The sequence below is a fragment of the Eptatretus burgeri genome, chromosome 1, assembly GCF_056783735.1.
Source record: "Eptatretus burgeri isolate ZD-2024b chromosome 1, Ebu_testis_v1, whole genome shotgun sequence".
Lineage (NCBI taxonomy): Eukaryota > Metazoa > Chordata > Myxini > Myxiniformes > Myxinidae > Eptatretus > Eptatretus burgeri.
The window spans coordinates 65,165,590-65,182,418 of record NC_140961.1 but is presented as its reverse complement, the minus strand read 5'-3'; the positions used below and the strand labels follow the sequence as shown (position 1 = coordinate 65,182,418).

The 16,829-nt window shown below is 41.2% G+C and overlaps 1 long non-coding RNA gene across 1 annotated transcript; it reads left to right on the top strand.

Annotated features, from left to right (window-relative positions):
• The first annotated feature begins 5,726 nt into the window (after positions 1–5,726).
• LOC147034621 (uncharacterized) lies at positions 5,727–16,024 on the top strand. Its single transcript, XR_015060313.1, has 3 exons — positions 5,727–5,990; positions 7,595–7,637; positions 15,104–16,024. It is a non-coding gene; the product is annotated as an uncharacterized LOC147034621 (long non-coding RNA).
• Positions 16,025–16,829: the final 805 nt, after the last annotated feature.

Below are 16,829 nucleotides of genomic sequence, written 5' to 3'. Positions count from 1 at the left end.
TCTCCATCGAACCTTCTGCTGTGTTATTTGCCGTTGTGAAATAAATTTTACACAACCCAAATAAAGGTCTTTTTGTTTGGAAAGGCCATTGAAGCCTATGTTAAAAAGGGGGCCAAGGAAGAGGGCTGGCAAGAGAAAAAGCACATACGAGTTCAGGAAAGGTAGAGCGAGAAGGTATTCGATGTGCATTTTGTTCATTGCTTTGGTGGTCTTGCTCCCAAGCAGGTGCGAGCTGTGTGCATGTCCAAAGCACACTACCTAATATGCGTGCCACGATTCAAGAGGATCGCACACTGACCAGGCTTGCCAATGCATCAGCTCCGATCCAGCTGCCGTTTGGGCTGAGAAGATCTGCGACAGATTTAACACCCTTGTCGGTAAAGCGTTGAATAAAGCACCTATCAGCAGGCATATCATGGAAAAGGGAGTTGTAGAACAAAGGTTCTTCCAGAAACATCTGTTTAGTGTAAGAATGTGTAGCTCTTGTTATTGTCAGAGCTTGCCACGCATTTAGCATGCTCTGATAGAAACCAGAGAAGGGGCGGGGGGTGTCGATTTTGGAAAGATCCATCAGGAAAAGAGAGTGGTCATAGCCTAGCCTCCTAGCCTGTTGCAAAAGATGACGAGCGACGTTGACTCATGGTGGAGAGGGTTGCGTGGAAAGCATGCGAAGAGCAACCGAGAGTCGAAAGGCCATTAGCTGACTCTTTATGTCGACCAGGCCTCGTCTCCATCGGTCATTGGTAAACTGAGGGTCCCAGGTCGCAGCCAGTGTTTTCCGTCCCAGAAAAAGGACTCAAAGCACTTCTGGAGCTGTTGAAGCAACACCGCTGGAGGATGCAGCACGAAGAACCTGTGCCATAAGGTAGAGGCCACCAGTGTGTTGATGACCAAGACCCTTCCGCGATATGACAGTTGTGTGATCAGACCTTTCCATTTTTGCAGTTTACCCTCAACAAACTCGAGCAGACCAGCCCAATTCTTTGCTACTGTGGTATTATCACCTAAGAACACTCCAAGGTATTCCACACCATCATTGGCCCATGACAGTGGAGCAGGAAGTTTTGGCGCCAAGTGGCACAATGGACCGAGCCAAAGAGCGTTCGTTTTGTTCCAATTTACTTCGGCTGAAGAAGCCTTTTCGAATAAGGATAAACAATAACGAACGATGTTAATGTCATTGATATCTTGTACGAATACACACGAGTCATGGGCGTATGTCAGTACCTTGATGGGCCGTTCAAGCTGGGACAAACTAACCCCTGTTAGTCTACAGCGCAAAGAAACCAGTAGAGGTTCGATAGAGAAAGCAAAAAGCAACCCAGAAAGAGGGCAACCTTGTCTAATTCCCTTGTTAACAGACAAAGGTGCAACAAGTTCATTGTTTATCTGAAGCACACTATAAATATTATTGTATAGTAACTTAATATAAGAGATGAAGGTTGAACCAAGTCTAAACCGCTCAAGTACTTCGAAAAGGTATCGATGGTCAACACGGTCAAAGGCTTTCTCCTGATCAAGGAGAAGAAGTCCGAAATCTTAAGGGTTTTCCTTGCACAGTTCAATGATGTCTCTCACAAGGGAGATGTTGTCATAAATGGAACGTTTTGGGACACAGTAACATTGGTCTTCCTTCAACAACGAGGATAAATAAGGAGTAAGTCGCGATGCCAGGGCTTTTGAAAATATCTTATAGTCCGTACATAACATGGAGATAGGGCGCCAATTTTCAATACTCAGCATGTCTCCCTTTTTTGGGATGAGGGTAAGAAGAGCTCGTTGGCAACTCTGAGGTAGCTCTCCAAGCTGGCAGCTTGCGTTCAAATGTTCATGAGTTCTGGGCCCAATAAGTGCCAAAACTTCTTGTAAAATTCGGTTGTAAGTCCATCCAATCCAGGTGCTTTCCCAATGGCAAGGCCGTGCAGGGCAGTGCCAAGTTCATCCAAGGTGATGGGTCTTTCCAGTTGGGAACGCCCATCTTCACACAACACTGGCAGGCCTACGGAGATCCAGGCGATACTGACAGGATTTATTTGTTCCATTGAATATATTTTCGAAAAGTATTCCTTCACGAAAAGTTTGATTTCTGATTGTGTAAAGGTAATGGATGAATCTGTCAATCGCAGCTGAGAAAGCTGTTTACTGGGAAGACGTTTCTCTAAGGAAAATAAGTACTTGGTTGGTACGTCTGCCTCATTCAGGAGTCGCACCCTCATCCGAACTAAGGCACCACGGGCATTCCTCTCGGTTATTTCCTTTAATAAGGACTGTTTCTCAGTTAAGGTTTTTTGTACGTTACTATTATTTTGTCCAATGACCCATTGGAGATGTAAAATCTCTAACTGTAATATTTTCTTAACATCATGGTCAGCCCTTGTTGAGAAAAAGTGATACTGTTGACAGAACCCTTTAATTTGGGTTTTTACTAAATCCCACCTTATCAACGGGTTAACGGAACAGCTTAGCTTCTGTTCTCGGAGAGCCGTCCAGAAGGATTCAAAGGCCTGAATGAAGTTGAGGTTTTCTAGTAAACTGTTATTGAATTTCCAATGGGAGCTCCCTGGACATGGTTTAGAGATTTCAATATAGACTCGAGCTAGGGAATGGTCGGAGAAACCAGAAGGCACGATATTGGATTTATAAGCTCCATGTAATAAATGAGAATTTACATAGATGCGATCAAGCCTCGCAAGTGAGATGTGGTTGTTTAAACAACGACACCATGTATAGGACCGATCAGAAGGGCGCTGCACGCGCCAAATATCATGAAGATTATATTTCACAATGATGTTTGCAAAAAGTTTTGCGGTACATGGTTGGGGTTCCGGCCCATTTTGGTCACATGAAGCATTAACAGAACAGTTAAAATCGTCACCAATAATTAGACAAGTCTGCAAATTCAGCGTTTGCAGGAATTTTCTCAGTTCGGCAAAAAAGGAGATCCGCTCGTCATTTTTGCTTGGAGCGTACACATTGAGAATTGTGAACTTGATCTGGTTGATGGAGAAGGTCACGGAGGCAAGGTGTCCATCAATAATACTCATTAAATAAGGCAGGACGGATGGAAATGTTTCCCAAAGACAAACATGATGCCTGCCTTCGACGTGGAGTTGTTACTGAAGAAACATTCCTTGTCCATAAATAGTCGCCACTGAGCCTGAACAGATCAGACAGCATGGGCGTTTTGTAACAAAGCTATGTCGAGACCGTTGACCTCTACCAACTGTTCAATTTGGATCTTGCAGAGCGGACTCCCACCACCATAAACATTTATCGTTCCAATCTTGAAACTGGCCATGAGGAAAATAATAGCTTTGAAGAATAAGATCAGAAGTGGGATAATTGATTAGAATCCCTTTTCGCCTTGACAATCAGTTTTTTTTAAGCGGTGACAGTGTGTCTGGTGGAAACCGAATAAGTCTGGCTTACGTACGATAGCCTGAGCACACTCAAGGAAGGACGGTAGATCTGGAAAGTATTCCGTCAGGGTTATATTGCGTTTCCTGAATGTATTTTGGAAGAAGAGTCTTATTTGTTCAGAGGAGGTAGGACCTTGACTGGTCAGCTTCTCCACCGTTTCCACCTGACTGTTCCTGTTTGCTTCCTCCATGTCAGATTCGTCAGAGTCGGTTTTAGTTTCCGAGTCACACAAACTTGTACTGTCCTGCATATCGATACTGTCATCAGTATTGATACACGGATCTGTACTGGTTACCACGTCTATGTGCTCTTCCATTGTGGGAACATCTCCTGGTGAAGTAATGGAAATGATCGGGGGAATTGATGAAACAGAAACACCATCAGCAGATGCAGAGATCTCGCTTCCCTTCATCGTAACAGTGTTATCGACCTCCAATGGCGTGGAGGTATACAGTACTTTGGGGGTCTCTCGTAAAACATCCATTTTAACGTTTCCTGCGTTTCCAGCTTCACCACGTGATGAACTGGGAGTAGTAACAGGGTTAACATTTGTTATACTATTTCCCCGCTGACAAGGATTCAGCGTTAACATTTACCAAAGTGACAGCAGGTTCCTCACTAGTGGTCTGGTATCACCGTCAATGGATTTGACAATCGGAGAGTTTTTAACGAGTGAAACAGCTTAATTTACTTCGATAACAGGTAAAGTGGTCTCTGTCAGGGAGACGTCGATGTCCTCACCGGCAAGTAGGGTAAACTTGTTGGCCGTAGGTACCGGGGTCCGGGTCCATTCCGGTCCATATTGGGTCCATACCGGGTCCATACCTGGTCCATACCTGGTCCATTCCGGGTAAACATTGTAGAGTGAGGTCAGTCACAACTGCGGGAACATTACCGACAGATTCATCATTTGTAAATGCCGCCTTCTTCCGGGTTAAACGACCATCAGGTAAAGTCTTTCTCTTCCTCGATGAAACTATGCTGAAACCATCACAAACATTCGTTTTGCTGTTTGGACGATCAGACTGGGAGGCCTGGGCCTTATTATCGGACATGGGATTCGATTCCTTCACAGTCGAGGAAGAAGAAGAAGACGTATTTTTTGTTGACGAGGTTTGTTTCATCGTTTGATGAAGTCGCCTTTGGGTAAGATCGTTTCAAGTGTCCGAAATTACCACATTCGAAACATTTCAAGGTGTCAGTGGTTACGTAGACTTGGTAATCATGATAATTATCAATTTTGAGTTTTAAAACGATGTTCAAGGTTCTTTCAGCGTTAGAGGGAGGAAGCACCACATAAGCTTGTCTCCGAAAAGACATCACATGCTTCGTCCGATCGTCCTGGCGACGTAAAGGTAACATCGTGATCTGAGAAACCACAGAACCATAACGAGATAGTTCGGAGATCAGCGTCTGATTCTTCAGCAAAGGAGGAGCGTTCGAGATCATGACCTTCACGGCCGGTGTGTCCAGAGGGGAGACGATCACGAAATGTCCGTCGTCTGTTGATAGTCCGGTCGATACGATTTCGTGAACCAGTTCTGTCTCAGACACGAAGATTACCACACGTTTGTTCATTCGTGAGTCTGCACGAACTTTGTCAGTACCGACTATGTTTCCTGTGGCGATAACGAGATCCTCGACGCCACGTCATCGGGCGGGACACAGACGACGCCATGTTTTCTTGTTAATGCTTCAAATGCCGAATAATGGGAATAAGAAGTCATGTTTAGGAATGGGGAGGAGGGATGATAACTCTCGTGCAGTAATTAAATACGAGCCGAGACAGGTTTCCAAAGGAAATAAACACAGCAACAGTGAGGAAAAACGATCAGTTGAAGGCCCGGGATGGGCCGCTAACAAAAATCTATCCACACAGAAGCTGTGGGCTCTTTCTCTCTATCTCAGGGAAAAGGTATGCAAGGAGAAAACAGGGGGATGAGGAGGGGAGAGGAGGGGAGGAGAAGAGATGAACTGAAGGGCAAACCGTGAAATAACAAGGACAGGTGGGGTGGGGTGAGGTGAGGTGACGGCGACGCGAGGGAAGGCCAAAGCGCGAGGTCTAACGAAGAGGGGAGGATGGGAGCACAAATAACGATGTGTAGAAGAAAACAAAGGAAAGGAGGTGAAAAACGATGCGAAAGGGGATAGAAGGTGAAAAAACAGGGCAGATCACAGCTCACCAAGACCACACAGCCGCCATGACACTCCACTCGACTCACCAACAGCCAGCAGGGGGCAAGAGAGAGAGAGGGAGGGAGTGAGGGGGAGAGGGAGAGGGAGAGGGAGAGGGAGAGAAAGAGAGAAAGAGAGAAAGAGAGAGACAGAGACAGAGACAGAGACAGAGACAGAGACAGAGACAGAGACAGAGACAGAGACAGAGACAGAGACAGAGACAGAGACAGAGACAGAGACACAGAGACAGAGTCCTCCATACCTCCAAAACCAAGCAACCTTACAGCCTGAAACTTTGCATGCATACTCAGAAAACCCAAGGGAATGCATGAATGAAAATTGGGTGTTGTTTGGAGAGATTGCAGCAGCGGTCCATTAAACACTGCCCAAAGAAGGTACGTTTTCATAATGTGGAGGAAATAAAATAGTGATGTCTTTAATTTTTCAAAAATTTTGGTTTTCGCACGAGTTTTCAAGGCTGAATAGTGTGCATGTACAAGATGTATAAACAAACTGTATTTCACATGTGCATGGACATGTAATTCACATATTATGTGAAATAAATAAATATTAGATAGAGACTACGAAAAGCAGGCTGCTAGTGAAATGCTTGCGAACACAATTAATTAGTCAGGAGGCCGGAGAAATTCCCGAGAGATATTTTTTATTTCTTATTTTTGAAGTTATGTTCATGAAGACTTGAAAGAAGCTATGTACGCCTCTGCTTTGAAATGTACATTGTGCACATACACTTTTGCACACTCAACAGCAGCTGAGTTCATGTATATTTTAAAAACTAAAACAACGCCTTGAAAACTTAACAATGTGCATTTTCATTACAATGAAAATAGTCATTATTAATATTTAGTCTTAAATAAAAATAACAGTCCTTTTGTCGGCGTTTTGTATGTCCGCTGTCGAGTTGTCCAGGGATGTGATCCAACTACCAAGTTGATAAGGTAGCGCTTGTCAAGCCAGCTGTTCCTTATCAATAGCTTAGAATAGAGTGCTTGCTTGAGTACTTAAGACACTGAGTGAGAGCTATACAAGAAACTTGGTGATGAACACACCCCGGATTCATCACAATGCGACGAGGATAAACATCTTGACCATCACTTCTTTCGGCCATATCGATGAATTTGACCCTCATGAAGAAGATTTTGATACCATGCATGTGGAAAATTAGGGGCGATGAAAAGCGGGTTGGTAGGAATCAAAAGCGGGTTTTATTTTTTTTATTTACTTCTCCCAAACATGGTTAAAAACGCTGTAATTCACTGTTAGTGAAACAAAATACACCAGAATACTGAGATTGTGGTTTATTGACAAGTAATGATTGGGAGGTTCCAAGTAATAAAACTTCAAACTCGGTGATTATGGTGACATGATAGTAAACAAAGTAAAATCTGGATAATTAGCATATGCACTTGTTTTGAGATTTAGTGGAATACATATGCGCTTATTTTCCATATATGCGTTTATACGTATTCAAAAAGCCATGACATATGAGCCCATAATGGTAAATGTTCTTCAGATTGGCTGCATAGATGTCAGTTTTTACATCATTGCAATATTAATTGTTCGAACCTCGGAAACAAATTCTAAATACACTTTCAGTCCTCGAGCACGTATCTGTTTAAACTCAATAAGTTCGTTTTCCATGTCCAGCTAAAAAGCCCGTCTTCCGCTCCCAATCTTCTTCGAATCTTTCTCACTCTGAACAATTATTTCCTCATTCTTCACCATTCACAACAAAGTCCTTGTGTTAAGTCCGAATTTCATAGAGGTCTGGTACTAGATCTTACAAGAGTTGGAAAATGCGATAATCTCAATTTTCTTTTCACGGGTGTATGATCAATGCTTCACTAACGTATCCATTTTGATCGTGATGAAAAACGTCGTTTTACGACCATTTATCATCATGGTCTTTATTACCTCTGCCACCAAAGGTGAAGAAGGTTATGTTTTCACCCCTTTCTGTCTGTTTGTTTGTGTGCAGGATATCTCGAAAAGTTGTGGACGGATCCGGATGAAATTTTGTGGTAGGGTTGGGTGTGTGACAAGGATGAACTGATTAGATTTTGGTGAATTTCTGGTTCCAGATCCGACTACTAGAATATTTATGTGATTCTTCACCATTGAGAGATCGGGCCAAAAACGATACATAACGCAAAGCTCTGAGATTCTCTGCGGAATCTTTTTTGGGAATCACTGCAATAAACCAAATCAATTATTTAGGCTAGTATGCAGATATATCCATTATGTTTTGTCCTATGCTTTTGTCTTTCAGGTACCTTCCTGTGCCCAATGTGAGGGAAGAAACTTGCTCAAAATTACGTTGTTTAGGAACAACTGTGGAGCCTCAGTTCAGATGAGGATGCTGTGAAGCAATAAAAACTGTTAAGATCCAATGTACTTGCAAAATGGCAAGCTAAAATGTGACCAACTTTGCAATCCTCCAAAGTGGGGAAACAAAGGGACATTATTAATCCACTGCATTACCTCCATCCCTAACCCCTCCCAACAACACTTACACTCCCACTCCATTTCCACGGCTCAACAGCTCTTCACCTCACCAACCTCTCCCTTGAGCTGTAAAAAAAAAAAAAAAAAAAAAAAAATATATATATATATATATATATATATATATATATATATATATATATATATATATATGTTGTTGTTCATCTTTCGGCTGCTCCCGTTAGGGGTCGCCACAGCGGATCATCCGTTATGATCCGCATCCTGATTTGGCACAGGTTTTACGCCGGATGCCCTTCCTGACGCAACCCTGGTCGCCTCTTACGACACAGGGATCAGGATTTGGGTTTCGCCATGATTCCGGGCTGCTCGACACCTTGCCCAGTGCAGAGCCACCGTCCTCAAGCGATCCTCCAAGCCAAGCCTCCGAGTAGCCGGATTACAGGCGCAAGCCACTACGCCCGGTTATATATATATATATATATATATATATATATATATATATATATATATATATATATATATATATATATATATATATATATATATATATATATATATATACACAAGCCAGTAGGCGGCATGGGTCACCAAGCATGGAATATGATATAGATATAGAGATATATATCTCTATATAGATAGATATCGATCTCTATATAGATCGCCAAGATATAGAGCAAAATGGATGTCATATAGCGGATAGGGAATCACCTTAAGATTATGCAGATCAAATCTCATCCAGTTCCATCAACTGATAACTACTCGGTATCCATTTGAATGAAAAATACCGAAAATGTGGTTTGAAATCAGAAATCCCCAAAGTTCAAGGGGGTGCTGTGGGTGAACAAAGATCGAAATCGAAAATCTGGCTCAATTGTGTGTGCACAATGTATTCCAGACGATTAGTGTGAATTTTCATGACCATCCGACCATAACCCGAGGAGTAGCATTTGGCGCGAAGGCACCTCCAGCTCTCGCATATTATCGATTTTGCACTAATTGACCTTTGACCGCTGACTGAAGCAAAATCGGTCAATATGTCCTGAGGCAAAGTTCTAGTACTCATTGAGAACCATGAACCTGCAAAGTTTCATTCGTATCGATGCACTCACCTGGTCGCTAGGGGGCCTTCAATTTTTGCCAATTTTCGCGCATACCCTAATTGTAGGGGGCGCTGCGGGTAAAGTATTCCATATATCACAAAATCCGGAATATGTTTGATAGAGCATCACCTGTAGATCATTCTTGCCAAATTTCATAACCCTACGTGGGATAATGGCTTTCGGAATTGATTTCGTGTGAACGGTACCAATTTTGAAGGTTTTTTGGTTGTTGCTAGGGAACCAAAGCGTCCCTAGCAACCATCACAATTTCCGAAGCACTAGATCATAAGATGTACCTACCACCCGAGTTTGGTCAAAATCTGCCCACGTTTACTACCAATTGTGCTGATGACAAACGAACAAACATCCAAACAAACAGACAGAATTGCTGACAATAAGGGTCACTATATGTATATATATATATATATATATATATATATATATATATATATATATATATATATATATATATATATATATATATATATATATATATACAGTAGACTAGGTGTAAGTCGGCAGCGTGTAACTCGTCACTTTGCCTAAGTCGGCAACATCAAAAAGTCCCGAATTTATCTCATGTTAAATCCCTTTGAATAAAGGGTCATCCCTCTGTAAGTCGTCATCTCTAAGTCGTCACTTCGTCTAAGTCGTCAGATGTTGTCCATTCCCACGTAATGGAAACTCAAGTAAATTACCAGTCCTAACTCGTCACACGGAACTGCTGCCTCGTGAGAAGCCCGATTTCATGGAATCGTGATGCTCGCTCATTGGTGTACACCACCAGTGATAGGCTATTTATAACTGCGTACACACGTTGATCGCACTGCAGGCAGGACAATGGCGACTAAGCATAAGCTTACAACTAAAACCTACCAAGAAAAATACGACATTATCCAGTTTTGTGAGGCAAATCCACTGATGAAGAAAACAGACATAGCTGAGAAGTTAGACATCAAACGGCAGACATTGAACGATATCTTGAAGAATAAGGGCAAGATATTTGGACAAGTGGAGAAGATCGTGAGGCCGGTGGGAAGTGTGAAATCCATGAAATGTGTGTCCTTTGAAGATGTCGATGACGCGCTCATCATCTGGTTTCGGCAAATGTCGGCTCAGCCAAATATTCGATTTCGGCCGATTCGGCCAAATATTCGGCCGATACTGTCTTTCGGTGGAGGATTGCCCAGCCAACATCATGGAATACAATGACCGGTTTGAATCCTTTCTCATGCACCAGATGCCCAAGAGGTTGAGGCAGTCAAACATAACGGATCACTTCGTGAAGAAGTAAAGGATCGATCGAGCTGAGTGTTGAAGTCCGATCATGGTTTTATATTGGCTTCTTTTGAACATTACCGCACTCACTTACACATAGGCATTGAGTGGTAATCATCACCACGATGACTGTGTGTCATGTAATTTGTCACCATACCATCACCGATGGTATACGAGTTGTCTTACAGAGTTGTTCATTATCTTTACTTTTGATAAACTGATTCATGAATTCCATCTTTGCTTGATCACTTTCCAACTCACCAACTCACCCCCACCTATGCCCCGAGGATTGTGTTTTCCTTTTGGTACAATAGCCGGCTCTCACACATATGTGTCCAGGCCACGCGCGATTTCATCCTTCACCCCACAGTCATCATGAATGTTCGCATACGCGTAAGTCGTCACATTTCTAAGTCGTCACTTTTTTCTCGGTCCCGATGGTGACGACTTACGCCTAGTCTAATATATATATATATATATATATATATATATATATATATATATATATATATATATATATATATATATATATATATATTATACACGTCACTCCATATAGTCCACATCTGTTCACCCTCTCCCCATTTCTGCATGCCACTATCATAACCTCACCAATCCCTCCAACCTCTTTTTCCCCCATCTCACTCATTACTCCTTCCCCCTCCTGCAGGCTCCAATACCCCAAGTGTATTCTCTCTCTCTCTGTCTCTGTCTCTGTCTCTGTCTCTGTCTCTGTCTCTGTCTCTGTCTCTGTCTCTGTCTCTCTCTCTCTCTCTCTCTCTCTCTCTCTCTCTCTCTCTCTCTCTCTCTCTCTCTCTCCCTCTCTCTCTCTCTCTCTCTCTCTCTCTCTCTCTCTCTCTCTCTCTCCACAGAAGGATTTTAAAATAAATTTTACGATCATTCTGGCAAGGCCGCTTCTGTATATCCTAACATTATCTTTCTGACCGAAACCTTTCTTATAAAATGATGTTCCTATCTTATCATATGTATTCCTCGCTACTCGCTCCAATTATTTTGCAGAACCAGTTGTAGTTTATTGTTAATTATGTGGGGTACAGGATATGTATTAAATGTAAGACCTAATCCAAGTATATTTTAACAAAGTGTTTAACAGATATATACCATAGGATGGACCCCCCAAGTCGAATAATGCTATCATTCCACCAATTACAACCATGACGTTAAATCCATGGATTTCCCATCCAGGTATATTCCAGGAAATTGAATACGTCTCAGTGGACAGTCGATGGTAGAAATCAATCTTTGATAGAAATCCAAGTAGTCATGGGGGTCCACCAGTGTTTGATCATGATGCAGGGTTTGAGAGACATAGTGGCCACAGAGACGAAAAAGGGCAACAGAAAAGGCAAATAGCGTAAGCCCAATGGTTCAAACATCACGGCACCTGGTATGATTGCTCAGTAATGATCAAATTTATTACAAAAAAGTAAAGAGAGCTGAATCATTTTTTTTCCGGTTGTGCTGTGCTGATTGTGCTGATTATTCTGTTTCCGAAATTCATAAATATGTAAATTTCCTTTTCTTGCTTGGATGACAATACTGCTCATACAGCCACATATCAAAAGCCGGAACACTTCAGTTTCACCACGGCAGGTTTTTCTATCAGGAGAACCATTCTCTAACACACCATCATTGGAGGATTTTCTTCAGTCTACTTCATCTGCCATTTCTCATAAGCAGGTTTAGGATATACGAACTTGAATTCTCATCCTTCTATTGGTGACTTTCTTCGGAGCATTATTTTCTACAATTAAGCCATCACCCTTATCTCTTTCCACATTTACATCAGACATTTACTTTTTTTGCATTGTAGTGCCTCATATGAAGAGAGAGCCTCTTCCTGAACTGCAGGACACTGAATCCGTTTAAATTTTGCAATGGGAGATACTTCAGCTTCACAAGAAAGAGATATTTGTTCAAAAGAGAAAGGCCAGTGAGCTCCAAATCACATTGCAAACTGCTTTCCTATCATACCTCTCAAATTTGAGTCGAAGAAATGGAAATCTCCATGGCAACCCTCACTGCCTTATCTCTCTTGTCTAATATTTTGTTTTTTAACTTCACCTTGCATTCTCAAAGTAGTTACTCAGAAGTGTGCCAGAAAGGTCACGGTTCAACAGTGCTTCCAAGCACTGTGTGACAACTTTCTTGCCTGATGTGGAAGCATGACAATAATTATTGGAAACAATGCTGAAAAAGAAAACCTGTGAAAACTTCTCCATATCTTAAAGAATGCGTCATGTGATTCCAGGCTGCCTCGAACATGGTCAACTGGTAAGCTTCATTATGACCTGGTCTTGTGAATACTGAGATCCATAGCACATGCCAAGCTCTGCCTCAAATAATCACCCAGAGGTTTCAACTTTGGCTGGACTCTTTACTGTATTTTTCAGCCTTCTGTTAAGCCTGGTGTTGGCTTAGTGGTTAGGGTGGCCTGCTTAAGATCTTAGGGTCCTGAATTCATGCCCTGTTGGCTGCTGAATTAACACCAGGTGGGGTTGACTCAACCTGTCTTCCTTCTGAAGTCAGTGAAATAGTACCAGTGTACTGGTATAGAGGCATAGCATCAGTGGCAGAGTCATGCCCCAACAAAATGATAGCTACCTGGAAGCCAAGCTGCCATATTCAAGAAGAAGAAGAAGCCCTCAGTTCCCTGGAAAATATGCAATGAGGAAAGTGGAAAACATGTAGACTGGGAGCCTTGGGAAAAGCATATTCATTGTTTTGGCAAAATGTCATGATTTTAAAGTGGCAAAACCAGTATTCATCGGCCTGACTTCTGTGGCACTACAAAACAAGAACTACCTGAGTACTGCACTGTGCTTCTGTTGTAGATTTTTAATTTTATTTTACATTCAAAATGTTTTCAATATTTTTATTTTTGGATTCTGAATTTTTTTTCTAGAATTTCCATTTTTTTTTAATTTGAATTTATTTAAAATCATTTGAATATTTCAAAATTGTGATTTTATTCTGTAATTCCACAATTAACTTTTATTCTGAAATATTTTAATCGTTCAAATTTAGAGTTTTATTTCAAAAGTTTGAATTATGTTCTGCATTTTAAAATGTTTAAATATCAATTTTTTAGTTTACTTTATAAAAAAAGTTTTCTTTTCTTTATTTGGATTATTTTATTTCTATCTTTTTTCTATACAAAGTCGAGCGTCGTGGATGAGCAAGAGTATAGAAGAGATGAGTGTGTAACAAAAGGAACACTAGAAAGAGAGGATGGAAGCACACCAACAGCAGGATTGAGGGACAAAATAGTGAGAGAATTCGAGAAACAATGGATGTGGCCATGTGGGGATGAAAGAGGACTATGGGAGGATAAATGATCTGAAATGGTGGAGAACAGTTGGCTTGAAGATGTGGAGGGAAGAATGAGATTGAAACAAATGTTGAAGTTGGTTCGGTTAGACATATGATGGGATTTTGTTACTCTAAACCAGCATTTCTCAATCTTTTTACCCTTGTGGAACCCTTGAAATAGTTTTCATGTCTCAAGGAACCCCTGCATAAAAATGATGATATACCATTATTAATATCTAGCTCTTTTATATTTTTATCGTAGTTCACGTGGTGAATATAATATATTTTTTTCGGATACCTGGTTTAATACCTTTTTTTGTTTAATACCCGGTTATCCGGTTTAATACCCGGATACCCTTTTTGTCAAATTTATTGACAATGAAAAAAAAACATACTGCTCGTTTATGAGACCTCACACCGAGGTTTTAATTCGCAAAAAAAATGGATTCCATGACACGAATCCGCCACGTACAGGACGTCCACTAACGAGTGAGGGCGGTTTCACACGAGCGCGATATAGACATCATTAAATACATTCCCGATGGTTGTTATAATTGTAAATAATATAAGAGGTTGAAGCCTCTATTATAATAACCAAGGAGTTTCCAATAATATGCCGTTCGTGTATAGTAAAATTACGAATATTAAATCAAACAAAAACTACTCAAAAATACATTAGCCTATTTATTACTGTTTCTCCGGAACCCCGAGTGACCTCTTGCGGAACCCAAGGGTTCCGAGGAACCCCGGTTGAGAAACACTGCTCTAAACTCTAGCAGTACAGCATTATCACCTTAAGCAACACTGCAATCGACAACTTTTCTTACACATGTGCTTAATACACCCCAAACATGCTCTATACATTTTGAGGATCCATACGGTGCTAAGGCATTATACAGTATATATTGCTGACCCTAACCCTACGTGAAGGTGGCTGACATGGCCATTCGTCGAGAACATGGTGAAAGATGACTCATCAGACCATATCACATTCCTCCAATGCTCAGCAGTCCATTCCCAATGCTCCTTGCACTAATGTGCCCGCAAATATGCATTTCCAGGTGTGTATGAGCGGTTTGTGCATAGCAACCCGGCTATGGTATCCCACCCTCAGAAGTTCCCTTCCGACCATTTTTGACGATACAGGATGCTCACAACTCACGTTGAATTCTGCACACAGTTTGTTCGCCATTGTTCTCCTGTTTCACCTCTCAGTCCAGACCAATGCCCATGCCCGTGCATCACACTTGTTGAGTATGCGTTTCCACCCACTGGTACCCTTTGATGATTATGTCTTTCCTTCTTTTTCCCAGGCTGACATCGCTTTTGAGACAGTTCCTCACGACACGTTAGCAATTTCTGCAACATTTGTCACTAAAGCACCTTCCAAATATGCACCAACGATTACACTCCATTCAGTCACTGAGTTCTCCGTTTGCGGCCATGCTGACTCTTCAAACTGGACTTGAGCTGCAGCCTGCTTATATGTATACACAACAAGAGGACTGCCAGGAAGGGATTTGCATATTTCATGCACTGGTCACGTACTTTGCTATATGTGCTATATGCCCATGTGCTCAGATGTTTCCAGTTTTTGTTCACTATCTGTGTATGATTCTGATATCTACCTCTGATCGAAAATTGATATCTACCTCAGTGGATAGAATCACCTAAAAAAAAAATCACATAACCCAAAGTAGTTTTGCAATATGTCCCCTGAAAAAGAAGGTGCCACACACATTTTTTGTTCATGAAAATAATAACATCCATGTTTAATTGTGTTACGAGGTTCCTAAATGTCCTTCAGATAAAGATATTTTGCTGGAACTCAGATGCTTGATAATTTTGATTCAAGCTTTCAGAATCTGTCTTCATATAAATTTTTGCCATTTTCAAATCAGACATTTTGTGTATATACATATTTCGATTTTAAAGATTTATGAGTTCATCCAGTCAGACAATAATGGTGCAGCAGTAGTGTACTTATTTTGCACCGTCTTGTCTGGGTTCAATTCTCAGCCAGATTATAAACTTTCAGATTGGGTTTTCACATGCAGGGCTTTGTTCTCCAAACTGTACTGTCCTTCAGAAACACATTAAGCTGGTTGTCCCATCTAATAGCATTAACTCAAGGAAGTTAAAGATCACGTGGTGTCTTTTGACAAAGAGTCGATGAGCCATCAGTGGTACCCTGGCCAAGTTCAAAATTTATACTACCTTCAGTCGATTGTTAGGTCAGGTTGTTAGGTCAGGCCAAGTGTTGCAAGTTTCTTAAAGATAGCGAGTTAATGGTTGAGAAGCATAGCTGAAGAAATGTTTAATCACTAACAAAATAAAATAATATTAATCCTATTTTGGGGATTTACCACCAGGTTCCCATTATCAGACCATAGCATTCTCACAGCTGTGTAAGGTGTTATGAAGGCAGGAGCCAATTGATATTTCACTTTAAAAGTTAGTAGTAACGATTTAAAATCTCTACCTTGACAGCTGGTGATCAATTTTCTGAGCTTTGTGCCTGCTAACAGTGAGTTGTATTAATCAAAGCACATTAACCTAAGTTTCAGTATTCCTCTGCTATAAACACGAGCGATTTTGGGCAATATTGTGCCGACGGAAGAACATATATTTACAGATTTTAGCAATGTGTGGAATATATGAAAGTGCTGGGGCCAAAGTGACACCAGGATTTGAAACCATGGTAACCAAGATCAGGTGGTGATCCCCTGTTTGCAGTTGAAGCTTTTAAAGAACAGATGGAAAGACAAGGATCAGCATTTCAGTTTTCGCAGCAAAAAGTTGAATAATATTCATGGACAGAAAGTTCATGTTTGAATTGCAGGGAGATTCAGTGTTGCGGAAGACAACACATTGTCGGGTTAATGAACAATTATATTTTGGTTTCATCAGAATAATAATGAAAGCTGATATTAAAAATTCATAAAATAGTATCAAGTGGCTGCAGATAAAAAGAAAAACATGAGAAGATGAGGAATAGGCCCCCGGAGAACATTGACAGACTGGTGAAATGGATTTGAT